This window comes from Carlito syrichta, unplaced genomic scaffold, assembly GCF_000164805.1.
Source record: "Carlito syrichta isolate Samal-C Ts95f unplaced genomic scaffold, Tarsius_syrichta-2.0.1 Scaffold314719, whole genome shotgun sequence".
NCBI classification, from domain to species: domain Eukaryota; kingdom Metazoa; phylum Chordata; class Mammalia; order Primates; family Tarsiidae; genus Carlito; species Carlito syrichta.
Window position 1 is genome coordinate 45,765 of NW_007258815.1, and position 24,206 is coordinate 69,970.

The window sequence follows — 24,206 nt, forward strand, 5'->3', positions numbered from 1 at the left end:
CATTTAGGTCTTTGATTCATTTAGAGTTAATTTTGTGTATGGTGATAAGGGGTCCTGTTTCAATCTCTGCCATGTGGTCAGCCAGTTTTCCCAGCACCATTTACTGAATAGGTTGTTCTCTCCCCCAGTGGTTGTTGTTGGAGGCTTTGTCAAAGATGAGTTGGTTGAGAAATTGAGGCTTTGCTTCCAGAATCTCTGTCCTGTTCCATTGATCTGTATGCCTGTTTTTTTTTACCAGTACCAGCCTGTTTTGATTACTGTAGCCTTATAGTAAAGTTTGAAGTCTGGAAGTGTGATACCTCCTTTTTTGTTTCTTTTGCTAAGGATTGTTTTGGCTACTCATGGTCATTTATGTTTCCATACGAATTTCTGTATTGTCGATTCCAGGTCTGAGAAGAATGATGTTAGTAATTTGATGAGTTGCATTGAATCTGTAGATTGCCTTTGGTAGGATGGACATCTTAACCATGTTGATTCCTCCTATCCATAAGCATGGAGTATTTTTCCATTTGTTTGTGTCTTCTTGGATTTCTTTGAGCAATGTTTTGTAGTTCTCATTGTAAAGGTCTTTCACGTCTCTGGTTAGGAAGATGCTGAGGTATTTCTTTTTTTGTGTGGCTGTTGTGAATGGATTGTGCTTATATTCAAGTTTTTGTGTAAACATATATTTTTAATTCTCTTGGGCATATGTATAGGAGTGAAATTGCTGGATCATATAATATTTCAATGTTTTTATAATATATTGAAAAACTGACAAACTATTTTCACAGTGACTGGCAATTTTTATTGATTTTTTTTACCTTTAAATTTTTTATTTCAAAATTTAGGGTACAATTCAGGATCAGGTATACAGGTATTCGTTGTGCAGGTACCCTTGTTGATGAGGTATGCCCCCCCTTCCCCAGGAAGATTTCTACTACTGCTGATCCCATATCCCGCCCCACCCCCCCACAGCCCCGCAGTTTCCCGCTACTGTCAATCCTTTTCTTATAGTATTATGATAGTTGTTCAAGGTCAACTTATGAGTGAGAACATGTGATATTCAGTTCTTTGTTTCTGTGAAAGATCACTCAGTATTATAGACTCTAAGTCCATCCAGGTGGCTGTGAATTTCATGATTTTATTTTTCTTTATGGCTGCGTAATATTCCATTGTGTATATGTACCACATTTTTTTTTAATCCAGTCCTCTTTTGATGGGCAGCACAGTTGGTTCCATGTTCTTGCTATTGCGACTGGAGTTAGATGGTATCTCAGTGTAGTTTTAATTTGCATTTCTTGGATGACTAGTGAGGCTGAATATTTTTTCATGTATCTGTTGGCTGCTCATATATCTTCTTTTGAGAACTGTCTATTCATATCTTTTGCCCACTTTGTAATGAGGCTGTTTGTTTTTTTCTTTCCAGCACATTTGAGTTCCTTGTAGATTCTAGATGTTAGGCCTTTGTCAGGCAAAGAGTTGGCAAATATTTTTTCCCCAGTCTGTGGACTGTCTCCCTGCTCTCTGGATGGTTTCTTTGGCTTTGCAGAAGCTTGTCAGTTTGATGAGGTCCCACTTGTCTATCTTATCTCTTATGGCATGGGCACTTGAGGTTTTGATCAGGAATTGGTTGCCAGTTCCCAATTTCCATAAGGGTGATTCCTGCATTTTCTAAGGTTGTCATAGTTTGAGGTTTTACGTTTAGGTATCTGATCCATTTAGAGTTCATTTTTGTGTATGGGGATAGGTAGGGGTTCTGTTTCAGTTTTCTGCATGTGGTCAGCCAGTTTTCCCAGCACCATTTACTGAATAGGCTGTCCTCTCCCTGGTGGTTGTTGGTGGAGGTTTTTCAAAGATGAGTTAGTTGAGAAATTGAGGTTTTGCTTTTGGAATCTCAATTATATTCCATTGCTCTATATGCCTCTTCTTGTACCAATACCAGGCAGTTTTGGTTACTGTAGCTTTATAATAAAGTTTAAAGTCTGGGAGTGGGAATGTGATACCTCCTGCTTTGTTTTTTGTTTTGGTTTGGTTTTTTGCTGATGATTGTTTTGGTTATTCATGGTTATTTATGTTTCCATGTGAATTCCTGTATTGTTGCTTCTATGTCTTGGAAGAATGTTGCTGGGTATTGCATTAAATCTATAGATTGCCTTAGGTAGAATGGACATCTTAACAAAGGTTGATTCTTTCAATCTATGAGCATGGGATATTTTTCCACTTGTTTGTGTCATCCTTGATTTCTTTGAGCAGTGTTTTGTAGTTTTAATTGTAAAGGTCTTTCATGTCTCTGGTTAGGAAGATGCCAATGTATTTCATTTTGTGTGTGACTATTATGAATAGAATTGTGCTTTTTATTTGGGTTTCTGTTTGTTTATTATTAGTGTATAGGAATGTGATTGTCTTTTACTCATTTATTTTATACCCTGAGACTTTACCAAAGTCCTTAATCAGTGCAAGGAGGTTTTTGATAGATTCTGTTGGGTTTTCAAGGTATAGAATCATGTTGCCTCTAAAAAGGGATCACTTGATTTCCTCTTTTCCTATTTGGATACTCCTGATCACCTTCTCTTCTCTGATTGCTCTTGCTAGAACTTCCAAAACTATGTTGAACAGGAGGGATGAGAGTGAGCATCCTTGTCTTATTCCTGTTTTCAGGGAAAATGGTTCCAGGTTCTGTCTGTCTAGCAGTATGGTGACTGTGGGTTTCTCGTAGATGGCTCTTACTATTTTGAGGTATGTTCCATCTATGCCTAGATGTTCGAGAGTTTCTATCAAGAAAGGGTGCAGGATTTTATCACAAGCTTTTTCTGCATCTAATGACATAATCCTGTGGTTTTTGTTTTTATGTCTGTTAATGTATTTTATGGTCTTATGAATATTGAACCAGCTTACATCCCAGGGATGAAGCCTACTTGGTCGTGGTGGATGATTTTTGATATGTGATATTAAATCTGGTTTGCTAGGATCTTGTTGAGAATTTTAACATCTGTGTTCATCAAGGATATTAGCCTGTAATTCTCTTTCTTTGTTGGATCTTTACCTGGCTTGGGTATCATTGTGATGTTAGCATCATAAAATGATTTGGAGAGAATCCCATCTTTCTCAATTTTCTGGGATACTTCCAGAAGGATTGGTATCAGTTCCTCCTTGTATGTTTTGTGGAATTCTGCTGGAAAGCCATCTGGTCCAGGGTTTGTTTTTTTTGTTTTTTTTTTTTGGTTAGGTAGTTTTCTTATGACGCAGTCAAATTCCTGGATTGTTATTGGTCTATTTAGGGTCTTGATTTCTTCTTGTTTCAACCTGGGGAGATGGTGTGATGTCAGAAAGTCCTCCATTTCCTTCAGGTTTTCAAGTTTGTTTCCATGCAAGTGTACATAGTAGTCTTTGATAATCTTTTGCACTTCTTCAGGGTCAGTTGTGACTTCATCTTTTGCGTTTCTGACTGAGTTTATTTGGGCTTTTTCTCTCTTTTTCTTGGTCAGTCTAGCTAGGAGATCATCAATCTTGTTTTTCCTTCCAAAGAACCAGCTTTCTGTTTCATTGATTTCTTTTTTTTTTTTTTGTATTATCTTTTTGTCTTCTATGTTTCAGATTTGGACTTTTATTTTGGTAATCTGGATTCTTCTGCTGAAGTTAGGGTTTTGGTGGTCTTGCTTTTCCAGCTTCCTAGGTGACTTGTTAGGCTGTTAACGTGTGATCTTTCCATTTTCTTCATGTGTGTTAGTGATATGACTTCCCCTCTTACAATTGCTTTCATGGCATCACAGAGGTTTTGGTAAGATGTTTTTTCATTTTCATTTGTTTCCATGTATCTTTTAATCTCTGTTTTGATTTCCATGTTGACCCAGGAGTTGCTTAACATCATGCTGTTCAGTGTCATGTCTTTGTGGGTTTTGGTGGAAATTTGTTGGTGTTGGCATTTATTTTTATTCCACTATGGTTTTAAAATCTTTTTTCACCGCAAAATAGGCATTTTAATAAGTCGAGTTTTCTGAAACACTACTCTAGTTGTATCTCATAGATGACATATTATGCTATGGTTTAAATGTGTTCCTCATAAAGCATGTGTTGGAAAATTAATCCACAGTGGAGGAACATTATTAAGAGGTGATTAGGCCATAAGGGCTCTGCCCTCAAGAATGGATTTATGCTGTTATCATGGAGTGGGTTTGTTATCACAGGAGAGTGTTCCTTATAAAAGAATGAGTTCAGCACCCTCTTGTTGTCTCTCCCTCTTGCTCTCTTTGTTTTTCTGCCATGGGCATGGGATGATAAAGTAAGAAGTCCCTGCCACATGCCAACCTCTCAGTCTTGGACTTTCCAGCTGTCTGAACCATGAGCCAATATATTTCTGTTCATTATGAATTACCCAATTTGTAGTAATAGCTGTTATACATTTTGAGAGACCGAGGTGAGAGGATTGCCTGAGCCCACAGGTTCAAGACCAGCTTGGGCAACTTAATGAGACCTTGTCTCTACAATGAAATTTTTTTAAAAATTAGCTAGACGTGGTAGCGCATACCTGTAGTTCCGGCTACTTGGAAGGCTGAGGTGGAAGAATCGCTGGAGCCCAGCAGGTCGATGCTGGGCTGGCCATGAGTGTGCCACTGCACTCCAGCCTGGGTGACAGAGTGAAACTCCAACACACACACACACACACACACACACACACACACACAAGAATATAACGTTTTTAAAAATTGTCTATTTCCCTTCAATTGTCAATTTTTGTTTGATGCATTTTGGGGCACTGTTTTTAAGATGTGCGTATGCTTATAATTGTTATATTTCTGATTGACACTACTATTATTTTTAAACATTCCACTTTGTTTCTAAGAACAGTTTGTCTTTAAATCTACCAGGGGTGACAAAAAATGTATATACATGTTAAGAGATGTTCGCTGTAATCATAAGTGTCTGGACACTAATGGGAACCACTTTGAGCACCTCTTGTAATTGTGGAAGTCAAACACGACTTGTACTTATCTTTTGTTATCAGTATATATTGAGAATTGCAATTTTAATATGGTTTTTTCCTTTCTTAAAATGTATACTTCTTTTGGCACCCTCTGCGTTTGTCTGATATTTAATTACTCTAAATCTCTTCTGGTTATTGTTTTCATGGTGTGTCCTTTTTTGTTTCTTCTTTTTGGACTTATTTTTGTTATTAAATCCAAATAATGTCTCTTGTAGATGCCGTTCAGTTGTTTGTCATCTTTTATTCAGTTACGCAATCTCTCTTTTTAATGAAGCATTTAATCCATTTGCATTTATTGCAGGTACTGATCTCTGATATTTTGCTATTTGTCTTCATTGCAGCTCAGTTTTTTTGCTGCTCTTCTTTATCCCTTTACTATCTTGCTATGTGTAAAATAGATTATCTTCTAGTACACTACTTAAGTTTATTTTTTACTATCTTTCTATATGAATTGATCTTCTTAGTGGTGTCTGTAAGAGTCATAATATGCATTTTACTTAGCATTTTCTACTTTGAATGAATCCTAATTTAATTTCAGGAAAACATAGAAACTTTACTCTAGCTACATATTCTCCCCTGTCCTTTATGATAGCATTGTTGTGTGTATTACATTTTAAAATGTCTAGGTCCAAAATGTCTTTTAAAAATAATGTGTGCAATTTTTAAAAATAAGTTGAGGATTAAAAGTAACAAATGACTGGACAATGGAGTGAGACTCCAACTCAAAAAATAAAATAAAATAAAATTAAAAAATAACAAATGAAATGTTTACTTCCTTTTATATTAACTACATAGTTACCTTTATTGGTGTTTTTTATTTCTCCATGTGGATTTTTGTTACTATCTCACCTCATTGTCTTTCAGCCTCCAGGAATTCCTTTAGTATTTCTTGTAAGACAGGTTGATCTGCAGACAATTATCTCAGTATTTATCTTATTATGACTTTATTTCACCTTCATTTTTGGATAATTTACTGGATATAAAAGTATCGACTCTTTTTTTTCTTTTAATTCTTTGAATACATCATCACAGTGCCTTCTGGTTTACATTTATTCCTAATGAGATGCCAGGTGTTAATTTTATTGTGGTTTCCCTCTATATGATAAGTCATGTTCCTTTTACTGCTCTCAAGATTTTATCTTTGTTTTTGACTTTGAATACTTTGATTGGATGTGTGTAGGTATAAATCTTTTATTTATCCAACTTGGAGTTTGTTGAGCTTCCTGGATGTATAAGTTAAAAATTTTTCATCAAAATTGGAAAATTTTTGGACATTATTTCTTAAATAGTGTTTCTAACCTTTTCTGTCTCCACCTTCTGTTACCTCCATTATGCATATACTGATGTTTTTAATACTTAAGGTTGTTTTTCTTTTCTTTTTAAAAGTTTTCTGTTTCTCAGATTAAAATTGCCTACTGATCTACAAGTTTCTTAACTTTTTCTTCCAGTCCACCCGTATTCTTTTTCTTCTTTCTCTTTTTCCTCCTTCTACTCCTCCTTTTTTTTTTTTTTTTGAGACAGGGTCTCACCGTCACCCAGGTTGGAGTGCAGTGGCATGATCACAGCTCACTGCAGCCTCAACCTCCTGGACTCCAGGGAGCCTCCCAGCTCAGCCTCCTGAGTAGCTGGGACTACAAGCATGTGCCACCATTCCCAGCTAAATTTGGGGGGGGGGGGTTTAGTAGAGATGAGGTCTCACTATGTTGCCCAGGCCAGTCTTGAACCCCAGGTCTCAAGAAATCCTCCTGCCTCAGCCTCCTAAAATACTAGGATTATAGACGGGAACCACAGCCTGTTTTTGAGCCCTCTAATTTTTTTTTTAATTTCAGTTATTATGCTTTTCTTTTCTTTTCTTTCTTTCTTTCTTTCTTTCTTTCTTTCTTTCTTTCTTTCTTTCTTTCTTTCTTTCTTTCTTTCTTTCTTTTTTCTTTGAGTTGGAGTCTCTCTCTGTCACCCAGGCCTGAGTGCAATGGCACACTCATGGTCACCCCAGCATTGTCCTGCTGGACTCTGGTGATCCTTCCACCTTAGCCTTCAAAGTAGCCAGAACTATAGGTGCGCACTACTATGCCTAGCTATTTTTTTATGTATAGTAGAGATGATATCTCGCCAGGTTGCCCGGCTGATCTTGAACCTGCAGGCTCAGGTAATCCACCTCGGCCTCCCAAAGTGCTGGGATTACAGGCTGAGCCACGGAGCCTGGCCTATTGTGCTTTTCGACAGAAGACCTTCAAATTGGTTCCCCCCCAAAAAAGTTATTGACATTCTCTATTTGTTTCATTGTCGTCGTGGTTTCCTTTGTTTCTTTGAACATATGTAATGGCTGCTTTAGGAACATCTGGACTCCCTCAGAGAATATTTCTATTGACTGTTGTTTCCTTCCTTTACTGTTGTATGTCACACTAATCTGTTTCTCTAACTATCTCACACTTTTGGCTACATACTAGATCACCTGAAAAATGTCCCAAATATAGATTTTGATTCCCCCTTTTCCCAGGGGTTGTTGTTACGATTTCTGTTTTTATTTGCTTTGTTAGTTATCCGTTTAATGACTTAGCTAAATTAATTTTGTAGAATCTGTTTCTCCTTCAGTGTGTAGCCACTGATGTCTCTGCTCAGGTCTTTCTCCCCTTTTCAGTTTTATTTCTAAGCCTGACATGCTAATGATGAGTTAGCATAATTCGGTGGTCAGTGTACTTCAATACCCTGAGCCAATAAACTTCCATCTTTTGTCAGTAGATTTGTGTGTATAAGGGAATGCATTCCAAGTTCAGGCCGTATACAACTGTGATCTCATCGGATATACTAGGCCAATCTCACATCTCTTCTTTGTATGAGGCCTCACATTCATTCAGAGACAAACAGCTAGCGAGGACCTTCTCTGGTGTCTCTTGAGCTTGTATGTACACTTGTGCATTTGTACAGGCTTCCACTCCATAAATTCATGAGAAGCATATCAAGACCCAACGTAGTTATCTTATTCTCTGGATATTCCTATTAAGTTTCTGACCAGTGTGCAAGTCTGTTACCTGGCACAGGCAGTATATCAGTTGCAGACTAGTTGTGATGTTGTTCTTCTTGAATGGGCTGTTCTACAAATCAAGCCAGCTCCCTCTGGAGGGGAGATGTTTTTACAGCTTGCCTCACTCTGACTGAACCACTGAGCTGATGTAAGTGAGGGTAGGATTAGGATGGGAACAGCCTTAGGCTAAGGCTTCACCAGTCACTGTTTTATCAAGTTTTAGTCGTTTCACTTGAATTAAATAGTCTAATTGCGTGTCTTTGGTCGATTTCCAGAGAACTGAGCTTGTTGCTTTTCACATTTTTTCCCAGTGTTGTTATATCTTTTTGAAGCAAGAGTTGGCTGAGCTTCTCATTCCACCAATATAGACAATACATCATTTTTATCTGAAAAAGCAAACGTTTCCCTGAAAGATGGAAATAACTTCTACTTATCCATCATTAGACAAAACTATGTCACATGACTCCCTCTTGGCACAAAGGAAACTGAGATTTTGCAGCCCCTATAGTGATGACTGATGAGAAAGGGAATATCGGGGTGTGAGTGTGAGGTCGGACAAGCAATATTATGTTGCACTCCTCCAGCTCTGATTACTGCAAGTATGAAACACAGCACTTTAATAATGCTATTCCGAAGGCAGTTGGACATTAATTTCATTTGATCTCAAGTTAAAAAATAAAGAGAAAAAGAAATAACTTGAGTTATTTTGTAAATCATCTACTCTTAGGTGAAACAACATGGGTTTTACACTGGCTGTACTATGTATGAGCAGTGTAATCTTAAGTGACTTAACTTTTCTATCCTTTGGTTTCTCCATATGTCAAACGTGGATACTAACTATTCTTCCTTGAAGAGTTGTATGTACTAACAAGTATCTATCAGCACTTTGTTCATAGGCTGGCTCACAGCTAGTGTTTAACAACTGTTAGAACTGAGGACCACATGTTCCCACTCACAAGTGGACCCTGAACATTTACCATAATACTATAAGAAAGACATTGGCGGTAGTGGGATACTGCCAGGGTGGAGGTGGGCAGGGCACAAAACATCAAAAAGCGTACCTGATCTCAAGCCAGGCAAAGTGGGGACCAAAGGGAGGCCCAGACTTTACCTGCATGATGTCCACATATATAGCTAACCCTGAATTGTACCCCACATCTTTACAATAAAATAAAATAAAAACAAATGTTAGGTTCCTGTGCCATAAGCCACTTTCTAAAAAACCCAACCCAACTTCCAACTTCATATGGAACTCTTCACTGTTCCCACAGAATATTTTTCAGTGATGATAAAACAGAAAGGAAAAATGCTTTAATTTCTACATAAACCATGGTGTATGCTAAGGACTAGTCACATGCGTCATTTAATGTAGAGAAATGCCTCATTTTTATGTATGAAACTGACTAGGCCAGCTACCAGCTGATGTTTGACAGCTTTTCTTCTGGAATTGACCCATGAAACTAACAACAGTGGCTTAGAAATGAATGACAGCATGATATGAAAGCTGTAGAAATCCTAGTGGATTTACTACTTAGGATAAGAAATGGAAAGGAAGAAATAGAAATGAACAGATTGGCCGGGCTCGGTGGCTCAGCCTGTAATCCCGCGCCTTGGGAGGCTAAGGTGAGTGAATTGCCTGAGACCGTGGGTTCGAGACCCACCTGGGCAACTTGGTGAGACCTCATCTCTACAACAAACCAAAAAATTAGCCAGGTGTGGTAGCATGTGCCTGTAGTTCCAGCTACTTGGAAGGCTGAGGCAGAAGGATCGCCGAAGCCCAGCAGGTCGAGGTTGCAGTGGCCGGGAGCGGCCACTGCACTCCAGTCTGGGCAACAGAGTGAGACTCCAACTCAAGGAAAAAAAAAAGGAAGAAATGAACAGATTGAATAAAATTGTATATATTTTAAGAATATTGGCTGTTAGTTACTATAGTTGATCCCTGAACAACATGAGTTTAAACTGCATGGGTCCGCTTATACATGAATTTGTTTCTGCCTCTACCACTCCTGAGACAGAGAGACAGATCCCTCCTTTTTCTTTTCCTCTTCAGCATACTCAACAGGAAAGATGAGGACAAAGATCTTTATCATAAACTTCTTCCACTTAATGAAAATACATTTTCTCTTTTCTACAATTTTCTTAGTAACATTTTCTTTTCTCTAGCTTGCCTTATTGTAAGAATATATTATGTAATACATATAACATGCCAAATATGTGTTAATTGATTGTACGTGTGATTGGTAAGGCTTCTGGTCAACATTAGGCTATTAGTAGTTAAGTTTTGGGGTAATCAAAAGTTATATGCATATTTTTGACTGCCCAAGAGGTCAATGCCCCCTATACCCATGTTGTTCGAGAGTCAACTGCATATGTGCGTATATTTATGAACATGTGGCATATGTTTCTCATTGTGATCAAATACAAAATATATTTCTGACATTAGAAAATGATGGCTCACTTACAGGTAATTGGAAAGGAAATGAAAAATAGATGAGATCCTGTGACTATACTGAGAGTAACAAAGCAGTCAGAGAAATAAACCACCATTTAGATACACATTCCATAATGCAATTTCATTTTCAATCAGCCAAAATTAATTGATAAAATTAGTTATAATAAAATAAAAATCTCTAAAGATTATATGCTTTATTCATGATGAATTAGTGATCACTGGTGATATCTACAAGTATTATATTTTTATAATAAATTGAATCAAATGTTTTGGTCATATTTTAGAATTAAAAAGTATTTGGTGGCACAGTCTAGTCCAGAAATTTATTACAAGGGACTCGAACTTTTGTGATGAATCAGGAATGGAAATAAAGCTACTTCCATTACAGCTTCATTTAAACATAATGCAATGGGAACTACCTTCTGTTATGATTGCTGCAATTACCACAGTTCTTGCCAGATTTTCCACCCGCTGCTTACTATCCCATTATTTCTCCAGGGAGGCAATGCCTGAATATATCATTGTTGATGATACAGACAGTATGAATACATTTGCTCTTTTAAGGGGAAAGCTGAGACGGGAGTAGGTATACATTGTGTGCACAGTGACTAACTCTTCACTGGGACAGCAGTGATAGTGTTTTCATTACTGGTCTCCTCTGAAATTTAGGTCACTGTTAGAGCTCTGTGTTTCTATTATTTCCCTGAGTTTATCACTGGAAATTGCTGACCACCTTTCCACTGATTCTTCCTACCTCATAATAGCTGAAGTGTAACTCCTCTGTTTTCTGATTACCTGAAACTGAGATCAGAATTGGTACCTCATAAATCCTCAAACTCTGTGCTAGCATTGCGTAGCCATATGGCTATTTCGGAAAAGCTAGTCAAAATGTATGAAAAGTAAAAGCGTACACATCTTTCAGCAAAATTCATTACAAGGAAAACTCTTTACTAAGACACAGATCAGTTGTGTCATGTTGCTGTGATTCCATTGTAGTCATGGCAAAGGTGTAATTTTTTCTTAGACAAGCTGAATGGGGGATTGAGAAAAGCCCTATCCATTCTTAGATGACCCTTTAAGACTTAAAGGGTTGGGGATACACAGACTATAAAGAAAAATCAAAGAGATAACAATAGAGTCTGAAGTTATACAATGGAATAAGAAAGATGAAAATAATGAGAGAGGCTAAGGAAAAAAATGTCTAGATCTTAAAATGATATTATACATCAAGCATGAGATGTGTTGTACTGTAAATACCTTGTTCTAAGGCATCTTGCAATGCTATGAGATTAACTCTAGAGTTAATATCTTTGCATGTGGGAACACTCAAGAATTGGATCATTCATCTGCAAATTTCTTCTACCTCAAATATTCTGTAGAGGTTTATATTATTTCATGATTTGAGTCTGAGGTAAAGGATAGATGAAAGATTCTCTAGTCTCTCTATATGGATTACACGTATAGTAGCACTATAATATACCAAGAGGCAGCAGAGTATGATCGTTTAGTGTCAGACTCTGGAGCCAAAATATGTTTGAATTTCAGCTCTAGAGAACATTCCATCTGTATGGATAGACCACTGTTTATCCAAAATTCATCAATTGATGGACATTTGTGTGGTTTCTACTTTTTGGCTGTGGTGGATGGTGCTTCTCTGAACATTTGAATACAAGTTTTTGTTTGTTTGTTTGTTTTTGAGTTGGAGTCTCACTCCATTGCCCAGGCTGAAGTGCAGTGGCACACTCACAGCCACCCCAGCATCGACCTACTGGACTCCGGCAATCCTTCCGCCTCAGCCTTCCAAGTAGCTGGAACTACAGGTATGCACTACCATGCCTGGCCAATTTTTAAAAAATGTATTATAGAGACGAGATCTCGCCAGGTAGCCCGGGCTGGTCTCGATCCCGCAGGCTCAGGCAAGCCACTCGTCTCGGCTTCCCAAAGTGCTGGATGACAGGCTGATCCACCGAGCCCGGCCTGTATACAAGTTTTTGTGTGTCCATGTAATTTCATTCCTCTTAGGTGCAGGCCTAGGCGTAGGATCACTGGGTCCTATGGTGGAGTTAACTTTTGGAGGAATGTTCAAACTGTTTCCCAAGGTGGCTGTACTCTTCCTTCCCACCATCGTGTGTGTTTCCTGGTTGTACAGAGATGCAGAGGTTCTCAGTCCTGGATGCCTGCCCCCACCCCCATCTGCTTGCTTCATCTCAGCTCATAGTGCCTCCAGCCTCCCTCAGCAAAACCCCGCTGTCTCTGTGTCCCCTCTCATGCTCACACCCCACCTCCATCGTCAGGCCATCGGGCGGCTCTACCTTCAGAACGCATCCTGACTCCTTCTCCCCACTCCACTGCTACCACCCTGGGGGCCGGCCCCTGCATCTCTCGCCCACGTTATTGCAACACCCTTCCCTGAAGAACTGCACGTGCATTCCTGCAGTCTCTTCTTGACAGCCAGAGCAATCCTTTTAAACCTTGTCAGACCTGTCTCTCCTCTGCTTAGAGCCTGCTGATGACTTCCCTCTCACACAGACTAAAGGCAAAGCCCTCACTGCGGCCCTAACCCTAAGCCTAACCCTAACACTGAGGCCAGACACATTCAGCACCTGCAGTTCCCTCTTAACCTACTCCCCTTCCTTCCCTCACCGCACTCCACCTCAGGGTCTTTGCATTTGCTCCCCCAGGCATTTACAGCCTTCCCTCAACTCCTTCAAGTCATTTTGTGATGACTCCACAGTGCTCGGTACCTCTAGCAGATGACATCTTCTGTGTGTTGTCTGTCCCCCTGTACTAAACTGTCAGCCCTAAAGGGAGGAATGGTGACTGTTTTGTTCATCTGGAAGTGTCCAGTCACTGGAAAATGAATAGTGCTAGCTCCTATCTTGTTGCCTTTCTAATGCTTTCTGTACCTATAAATGACATGTGTGGTTTGGTTTGGTTTTTGTTTTTGTTTTGAGTTGCAGCCTCATCTGTCGCCAAGGCTGGAGGGCAGTGGCATGTTCTTGGTTACCGCAGTGTCAACCTGCTGGGTTCAGGCGATGCTTTTGCCTCAGTTTCCCAAGTAGCTGGAACTACAGATATGCACTACCACACCTGGCTAATTTTCTGATTACTTATAGAGATAAAGTTTCACCAAGTTGCCCAGGTTGTTTTTGAACCCGTGGGCTCAGGCAATCCCCTCACCTCGCCCTCCCAAAGTGCTGGGATGACAGGTTTGAGCCACCGCACTTGGCCCAGGAATATCTTTAAAAAGCAGCCATTGCACTACCATTGTCATTTATTTGTGGGCTTCTTATGAGATCTGAGCTTTGTGCAGCTAGAGACCTGGTGCCTTCCAGTGCCCAGGACTGGCCCCGGCACAGAGTAGGCATTGACACTTTTGGTTTGTGTGAACGTACCTCTGTAGACGTGAACTCCCAGTTTCAAAAGGGAAAACTCCCTTTAGCAGACATTGCTGGGATTTGAACATCATTTGGCCCAGCCACATTGGCTTGACCCGTATTTGAGCAGGACTCTGGAACTTGGCTCTTTACTTCCCAGTTGCTTCAGATGAATGTGGCTTTATTTCACATCGGTGCTAAGAGCTGGTGGCCTAGGCAAGAGTGCTACACTCACCCCCTACCCGGTTGCTGCAGCTGGTAATTTTTTGATTTCTCATAGAGACAAGGTCTCGCCAAGTTGTCTAGGCTGGTCTCAAACCCCTGGGTTCAGGTAATCCTCTCACCTCGGCCTCCCAAAGTGCTGGGATTACAGGCATGAGCTACCATGTCCAGCTCCCTTCTTTTGTCATGGAAAACAATTTTCCTACAAGTGCTGACATCAGCCACCTCCTAACCCTGGGGTTTCCCTCCTGGTAATTGCTTTTGGTGAAGGAATACTTTGAATGTAACTTTCCTGGGCCAGTCAGGATTGAAAAGAAAGCTTTTAAATATCTCTCTGCTGAGCTATTGCTGGGCCTCTGCTCCCTCACAGCTCAGGGAAGTAAGGATTTCTAATGGTGTGCTGCCAGGCCTGTCTGTCTGCCCAGCAGTGTTACCGGGTGCCTCTGAAATGATTCTGGTTGGATCCACAGGGTTTTTGTTTAAGATTCAAAGTGAGCAAACTCAGAGGTCTCCTTGCACTCTTGTCTGAGCTGGGGGCATGGGGGGGTGTGTCTGCATGTGAGGAAGAGTCCGGGTCTCAGCAAAGAAATGATTTTCTGGATTTCCTTCAGTTTTGTTTGAGCTATTTCAAATAGTATATTATTTGGTGTCTTTAAAAAGTCCAGAAAAATGCTAAAAAAGTAAAATCATCCACCATCCTACCACCAAGAGCTCACCAAGTGTCAGAGTGTACTTCTGATGTATTTATTTCCAGACTTTCTATGCATTTGGGCATGATATAACTTTGGGAGGTGATGGATAAACACTGTATCTTCCTTAGGGTGGTGGTTACATGACTGTGTACATCTGAATTTTATGGTATATAAATTGAGTCTCATTAAATTGGATATAAAAAACTACGGTAGAAAGGTTGTTGCCACCAGGCTCTTTTTCTGTGCATGAACCCCTGCATCACACACAGCGTGGCATTCCCATTTCTTTGCAGACGACTCCTGAGGCTGCTTGATGCGTCTTCTCAGGGTGGACTATAAGGTGCTTAGTCAACCCCTACAGATGCCTAAGTGGTTTTTAGCTTTTCCACATTAAAACAGTACTGTGAATATTGTGCTCTAATATCCTGAGTGATTTATTACTGGGTCAAGGAGTATATGCATTTTATAAGTACTTGATATTGTCAATCTGTTTTTAGAAACTTGTGTCATTTTTTCCAGCCCCTAGAAGTATCTGGGAATGTCCTTGGGCTATTGTGTTCAGTCTCATAAAGCTTTGGGGTTTTTAGGAATCTTGGTTAGTGGATTTACTTAGTGTCTACCAAGTTTTGCTTCTTTCTGTTAAAAACCGGCTTGTCATTAGGCAAAGATTTCTTAGCCGCTATCACACCAGATACATAACCAAAAAAGAAAAAAAACTGATGAATTTGACCTCAAATTTGAAACTTTTGCACTTTAACAGGCACTATTAAGAAAATAAAATGACCCACAGGGGAGTGGGAGAAAATATTTGCAAAAAATATGCCTGATAAAGGACTTGTATTCAGACTATACAATGAACACTTATAACTCAATAACAAGAAGACAGACAATCCAATCAAAAAAGGTTGAAAGGCTTCACAGATATTTCCCAAAGAAGATATATGGATGGTCAAGAAGCACATGAAATGATCTCAGTATTCTCAGTTATTTTGAAAATAAAAATTAAAACCACGATGAGATACCATATCACACCCATGGGAATGGCTATTATAAAAAAGGCAGACAGTAAATCTTTTTTTCTTTTCTTGAGACAGGGTCTTGCTCACTGTTTCCCAGGCTGGAGTGCAGTTGTACTCCATAGCTCACTGTAACCTCCAACTCCTGGGCTCAAGCAATCGTCTCATTTTAGCCTCTAAGTAGCTAGGACTACAGACGTGTACCACTATGACTAGCTAATTAAAAATATTTTTTGTAGGCCAGGCTCAGTGACTCAGCCTCTAATCCTAGCACTTTGGGAAACCAAGGCGAGTAGATTGCCTGAGCCTGTGGGTTCGAGATCCGCCCAGGCAACTTGGCGAGATCTCATCTCTGCAATAAATCAAAAATGAGCTGTGGTAGTAGTAGGGACCTGTGGTTCCGGCTACTTGGAAGGCTGAGGTGGAAGGATAGCCTGAGCCCAGCAGGTCGTTGCTGAGGTGGCTGTGAGCATGCCATGGCACTCCAGCCTGGGCAACGGAGTGAGACTCCAATTCAAAAAATAATAATTTTTTTTGTTGTTGTGAAGACAAGGACTTCATGTTGCCCAGCTGATCTCAAACGTCTGGCCTCGAGTGATCCTCCCACCTCAGTCTCTGAAAGTGCTGGAATTAAACATGAGACACTGTGCTCAGTCAAGACAGATGGCTAATTTTTTCAAGAATCTGGAGAAACAGAAACCTTCACCTGTTGCTGGTGGGAATGTAAAATGGTGCAGATGCTTTGGAAATCAGTTTGGCAGTTTCTCAAAAAGTTAGTGATAAAACTACCATATGACCTAGCAATTCTACTTCTAGGTATCTACCCAAGAGAAATGAAAACACATCCACATAAAGACTTAACATGTGAATGTTTATGGCAACATATTTCATAAATGTCTAAATGTCCAAACTAAATACCTATTACCTGCTTAATGGATTGACAAACTGTGGTCTGTCCATACAGTGGAATATTATTCAGCCATAAAGAAGAAAGAAGTACTAACACAGGCTACAACATGAACGAACTTCAAAACCATAGGCTGGCTGGGCGCAGTGGCTCACGCCTATAATCCCAGCACTTTGGGAGGTTAAGGCAAGAGGACCAGCCTGAGCAACTTGGCGAGACCTCATCTCTACAATAAATCAACAAAACAAAACAAAAAGCATCAGGCTAAGTGAAAGAAAACAGTCACAAAAAATAAGCTGGGCATGGTAGCATGTGCCTGCAGTTCTGGCTACTTGGAAGACTGAAGCAGAAGGATCGCCAGAGCCCAGCAGGTTGACTCTGGGGTGGCCACGAGTGTGCACTGCACTCCAGCCTGGGCGAGGAAATGAGACTCCAACTCAAACAAACAGACAAAAAAACACCCCCCAAAACATATCTTTTCTCATCAGTCTGCTCCTCCTCTTGGTTTCTCAGTAGTGGAGAAAGACCATCATCCTCAAAGCCCCTGAGTTATATTTGATTCCTTCTATGTTCTCAATTCCTAGCCATCCCCACCCAGTACCTCGCTGGTGTCCCCCCATCTGTTATTCTTGGGAGCTCTCTGTCTTTTGGCTGTCTTCTCCCTCCTGCCTCCTGCTCTCACTATGCTCAGGTTTTTTCCCATCTCCTCTCTGCTGCCAATGTTGCCTGATCTTTCTCTGTTACCTCACTGCCCTGCATTGCATTGCTCTGCAGCTTTTCACGGCTGCCCGGTGCCTTAAAGAGCCAAGTCCAGACTTCTGAGTCTGACCTGGCAGACATTTTCTAATCTGCTTCCAAGGCTGCTTCTCCACTCCCCCTTCATGCTGTGGCCCATTTCCTGACCCCTGAAGACACTAGACTCTTCCTTGGAATGGAGTCTGCTGTCAGGCAGCTGGGCATACCTTGGGGACTCTTAGCCTCACATCTTTCTCCAAAAATGTAGACTATCCTTCAACACTGACTCAAACTTCACCTTTTTTCTTCCCTTCTTTCTTGTAGCTTCTGTCATCTCCATTCATTCATTTTTTCCATTCGTTCATGATCCTATCTGTGCTTGGTTGCTATTATATGCATGCAAGGCCTTGTATCGATGGAAGTGAAGGTGATGACGGGGCTGACTCCATAGCTGGGGTCAAGAAACTCTGGGTGTAGTCCTGTCTTTGCTAAGGACCAGCTTTCTGACCACAGGCAAGTTACTTAAGTGTCAAATTCCTCGTCTGTAAAGTGGGGGAAATGGTAAGAGATGGCAGTACTTTCCTTATTAAAGTGAAATGTGATGATTCATTGGAACACTTAGCAGTCTTTTTTTTTTTTTAAACACCGCGGCTCAAGTAATCCTTCTGCCTCAGCCACCCAAGTAGCTGGGATGTAGACAAGAGCCATCATACTGGCTACTTTTTTTATTTTTGTAGAGGTTCGAGCTCCTGGTCTCAAGCGGTCCTCCCACTTTGGCCCTCCAAAGTGCTGGGATTATAGGTGTAAGCTACGACACCCAGCCTGCTTAGTGGCCTTATTTGGAGGAAGTCATTGCCAGTTGAGGTCTAAGAACCTCTTCCAAACATATGTGGCTGTTCTTTTGAGTTTCCTGGTATTTGGAGGCAGCTTCCTAGGCAGCAGCTCTAGGAAGGCACCAACCTCATCTATCGTATCCTCTGCTTTACCTTCATCATGAGAAAAGTGATTGCCACATACAGGCATACGTAGATTTATAGCACTTTATTGTGTTTCACAGATACCACCTTTTTTACAAATTGAAGTTTGTGGCAACCCTGTGTTGAACAAGTCTATTGGTGCCATTTTGCCAACAGCATTATGTACTCACTTTGTGTCTCTGTGTCACACTTTGGTAATCCTTCCAACATTTTAAGCTTTTTCATTATTATATCTGTTATGGTGATCTGTGATCAGTGATCTTTGATGTGACTATTGTAAATGTTTGGGGTGCATGAACCATGCCCATGTAAGACAGCTCAGGCAGTCCTTTCACCTTGGCCTCCCAAAGTGCTGAGATTACAGACTTGAGCCACTACGCCTGGCCAGACAGGAAATTTAATTGATAAATGTTGTGTGTGTTCTGACTGCTCCATTGACTACCCATTTCCCTGTCTCTCTCCCTCTCCTCGGGCCTCCCTATTCCCTGAGACACAGCAATATTGAGGTTAGGCCAATTAGTAGCCCTACAGTGACCCCTAACTGTTCAAGTGAAAGCAAGACTCACATGTCTCTCACCTAAAATCAAAAACTAGAAGATTGGTTGGGCTCAGTGGCTCAGCCTGTAATCCCAGCACTTTGGGAGACTGAGACAAGTGGATTGCCAGAACCCGTGGGTTCGAGACCAGTCCTGGCAACTTGATGAGACCTCATCTCTACAATAAAATAAAAAATTATCCGGGCATCGTAGTGCACACCTGTAGTTCCAGCTACTTGGAAGGTTGAGGTAGAAGGATCACTGGAGCCCAGCAGGTAAACACTGGGGTGGCTGTGAGTGTGCCACTACCCTCCAGCCTGGGTGATGGAGTGAGACTCCAACTCAAAAAAAAAAGAAAAGAAAAGAAAATCAAGCCATCCACAACATTCCCTTAAGCTGAAGGCTAATCCAGAGGAAGGCTCTAACTCTCTTCAATTCTGTGAAGGCTGAGAGAGGTGAGGAAGCTGCAGAAGAAAAGTTGGAAGCTAGAGAGGACAGTTTGTGGCATTTTAGAAAAGAAGCTGACTCCATAACAGAAAGTGCAAGGTGAAGCTGCAAGTGCCGATGGAGGAGCTGCAGCAAGTTATCTAGGAGACCTAGCTAAGATAATAGGTGATGGTGGCTACAAGGAACTACAGATTTTCAGTGTTGATGGAACAGACTTATATTGGAAGAAGAAGCCCTCCGGGACTCTCATAGCTTGAGAGAGGAAGTCAATGGCTGGCTACAGAGCTTCAAGGGACAGATTGACTCTTTCTTAGGGACCAATGCAACTGGTGACTTTAAGTTGAATCCAGTGTTCATTTGCCATTCCCCAAACCCTGAGGCCCTTATGAATGATGCTAAATCTACCCTGCCTGCATGCTAGTAATGGAACCACAAAGCCTGGATGACAGCATATCTGTTCACAGCATGGTTTCCTGATCAATTTAAGTCCACCGTTGAGACCTAATGCTTAGCCAAAAAGATGCTTTACAAAAGTACCTATGATTGACAGGGTGTCTGATCACCCAAGAGCTCTGTTGGAGATGTACAGGGAGATGAATGTTGTTCTCATGCCTACTAACATAGCATCTGTTCTACAGTCCATGGACCAAGGAGTACATTTGACTTTCATGTCTCATTATTTGAGAAGTATATTTTATGAGACTAAAGCTGCCATAGATGGTGATTCCTCTGATGGATACTGGCAAATCACATTGAAAACTTTCTGGAAGGGAATGCATTCTGGCTGCCATTAAGAACATTCATGACTCATGAGAGGAGGTCAAAATATCAACATTAACCAGAGTTTAGAAGTTGATTTCAACCTTCCTGGATGACTTTGGGGAATTAGAGACCTCAGTGGAGAAAGTTAGATATGTTAGAAATAGCAAGAGAACTAGAATTAGAAGTGGAGCCTAAAGTTGTGACTGAATTGCTGCAATCTCATGATCAAACTTGAACAGATGAGCAGTTGCTTCATAGGAATAAGCAAAGAAAGTGGTTTCTTGAGATGGGATCTACTCCTGATGAAGATGCTGTGAACATTATCAAAATGACAACAAATGACTACTCTAAAATATTTCATAAGCTTAGTTGCTAAAGCAGTGGCAGGGTTCAAGAGGATCAACTCTAATTTTGAAAGAAATTTTAATGCTATCAAGCATGGAAAATGCTATCAAGCAGCATCACATGCTACAGAGAAGTCTTTCGTGAAAGGAAGAGTCCTCCAATGTGATAAACTTCATTGTTGCTTTATTTTAAGAAATTGCCACAGCTACCCCAACCTTCAGCAGTCACCACCCTGATCAGTAAGCACCCATCAACATCGAGGCAAGACCCTTCCACCAGCAAAAAGATTGTAACTTGCTGAAGGCTCAGATGATTGTTAGCATCTTTTAATAATAAAGTATTTTAAATTAAGGTGCATACATTGATTTTTAAAGAGATAATGCTGTTGCACACTTAACAGACTACAGTATAGTGTAAACATACTTTTATCTTCACTGGGAAACCAAAAAATTTGTGTGACTCACTTTATTATTTATTTATTATTGTGATATTTGCTTTATTGTGGCAGTCTGAAACTGAACCCATAGTATCCCTGAGGTATGCCTATAATAGATATTCAATCATTATTTCTGATTGATTGAGCCAGTGATCATTTTTTCTCTGGAATTCTAGAGGAAGTGAGACATTTGGCTTTAAATCAGAGATTATCTGAACAGAGCACTGAGAAAGTCAACATTTTCAGAGAGGAGTGGAACCAGAAGTACCCACCAGGAAAAAACAACAACAACAGAAAAACACTCAAAAGTCTTTGCAAGGTGAGTGGAGACAACCTTTGTGGACAAACTGAGTACAGGAATATATGGTGAGACCTCATCTCTACAATAAAACCAAAAATTAGCTGGGCATGGTAGCACACGCCAGTAGTTCCAGCTACTTGGAAGGCTGAGGCGGAAGGATCACCAGAGCCCAGCAGGTCGAGGCTGCAGTGGCCAGGAGCGGCCACTGCACTCCAGTCTGGGTGACAGAGTGAGACTCCAACTCAAAAAAAAAAAAAAAAAAGAATATGGTAGGGAATGCGGTTGACTGGTGCCTCAAGTCATGTGCACACATACTGGTACCCTTCCTGAGTATCAGCCACTGCAGCTGGTGTGGATCACCCTGCCAAGGCAACACTGCTCTTCCTGCAGTGTTGTTCTCACTTTTTGTTGTCAGTTCTTTTTTTAAACTTAATTTTTGTTTGTTTTGTGACTTTCCAAAACTTTTCTGCTCATTGACAATGTGCCTGGTCACCCGAGAGCTCAGATGGAGAGTTCCATAAACTTCATTTGTATTGACTACATAGTATTTATTTATTTTATTTTTATTTTAAGAGGAAAGAGAGAGAACTTTATTATAAAACTATAGAAACAGAACATTGCAGTAATACCAATAATATAGTAAGCCAATAATTGAATGTTTATTTCCCTCATCAGCTAATGCAGTCCTACTTAGTTAACTCTTGTTCTGCTCGGTGGTAGATCAGCACTCAGGTTTTGGGAAGTTTTCTGTATCTGGACTAGAATAGTCCTGGAAATCCTGAGTCATTGTCATGATAGAACTGACAGTTGTCTAAGCAGTGTCTATGCAGAGTCTCTCACCTTGAAATAACAGTATTTAAAAATACTTGATACACATATGTTCTCACTCATAAGTGGACCATGAACAATTATCATAATACTATAAGAAAGCGATTGGCAGTAGTGGGAAACTGTCAGGGGAGGGAGGGACACACCTCATCAACAAGGGTACTTGCATAATGCACATTTGTATACCTAACCCTGAACTGTACTCCACATCTTTAAAATAAAAAAATAGGCCGGGCTGGGTGGTTCAGCCTGTAATCCCGTGCTTTGGAAGGTTGAGGTGAGTGAATTGCCTGATCCCATGGGTTCGAGACTCGCCTGGGCAACTTGGCGAAACCTCATCTCTACAATAAAATAAAACAAAATCAGCCAAGCGTGGTAGTGTGCCCCTGTAGCTCCAGCTACTCGGAAAGCTGAGGCGGAAGGATCGCCGGAGCCCAGCAGGTCGAGGCTGCGGTGGCCGGGAGCGGCCACTGCACTCCAGTCTGGGCGACAGAGTGAGACTCCCACTCAAAAAAATAAATAAATAAATAAAAATAAAATAAAAAAATACTTGGTACAATGCCTTAAAAAAGTTTTGAGACCATTCTTCTGTGATAAAAACACATTTTTAAAAAACCTTCAGGCAAACAAGAGAGGGAAACAGAAATCATGTGTTGATAATGTTGAATGGCTACAGTTAATTTATTATAATAATCAGCAATATCATAATGGAGGAGAGTAGTGCTATCTATTGGAGTATAATGCAGAATGAATTCATAAGGATTTGATCGATGTTTCCTAAAGAGTAAGAACATTATATGGACACTGAGGGCATGGATAAATCTCCAGGGCTTTCCAATCTATTGTATAGAATGTACAGTCTCTGAAATATGTTTATATTATTAACATTGTGCCACACATAATTTACCTAGAGATGACTGAATTCCTCTTTTGATTGGACTGCTCTTGCCATGCAGCTCTTTTATTTATTTATTTATTTGTTTGTTTGTTTGTTTATTATGATGTTGTGGGGTACAGTTAAGGGTTAGGTATACAATTACGTTTCATTCAGACACCCTGTTGATATAAGGTGTTTCCCCATTCCCATACAGATAATTGCTACTGTTAATCCTATCTGCCTCCCCCCCATAGTTTCCCAGTACTGTCAGTCATTTGCCTATAGTATTGCATTGGATGTTTAAGGTTCATTATATAAGTGAGAACATGTGATACTCAGATCTTTGTTTCTGTGAGAGGTCACTCAGTATTATAGACTCTAGTTCCATCCAGGAATTGCTGCGAAATTCATGACTTTCTTCTTTTTTATGGCTGCGTAGTATTCCATCGTGTATATGTACCACATTTTTTAAATCCAGTCCTCTTTTGACGGGCAGCATGGTTGTTTCCAGGTTCTTGCTATTGTGAACAATGCTGCGATAAACATGCGTGTGCAGGTATCTTTTTTATACAGTGATTTGAGTTCTTCAGGATATATTTCCAGTAGGGGGATTGCGGGGTCATATGGCAGGTTGGTATTTAGAGCTTTTAGGAATCGCCACACTGCTTTCCACAGAGGTTGCACTAGTTTACACTCCCACCAACAGTGTAGAAGTGTTCCCTTTTCACCACACCCTCTCCGGCAGCTGTTATTTTTTGACTTGTTGATAATTGCCATTCTGACTGGAGTTAGGTGGTATCTCAGTGTGGTTTTTATTTGCATCTCCCTGATGATTAGTGAGGTTGAACATTTCTTCATGTGTTTGTTGGCTGCTCGAATGTCTTCCTTTGTGAAGTATCTGTTCATATCTTTTGCCCATTTTATAATGGGGTTGTTTATTTTTTTCTTTTCAGCACGTTTGAGTTCCTTGTAGATCCAGGATGTTAAGTCTTTGTCAGACCTGGTGTTGGCAAATATTTTTTCCCATCTGTAGGCTATCTCCCTGCTCTCTTGATGGTTTCTTTGACTTTGCAGAAGCTTGTCAGTTTATTAAGGTCCCACTTGTCTATCTTCTCTCTTATGAGCTGTGGGTTTCGGGTTTTGTTCAGGAATTGGATGCCAGTTCCGATTTCCATGAGGGTATTTCCTTCATTTTCTAAGGTTCTTATGGTTTGAGGTTTTACTTTTAGGTCTCTGATCCATTTGGAGTTAACCTTTGTGCATGGGGATAGATAGGGGTCCTGTTTCAATCTTCTGCATGTGGTCAGTCAGTTT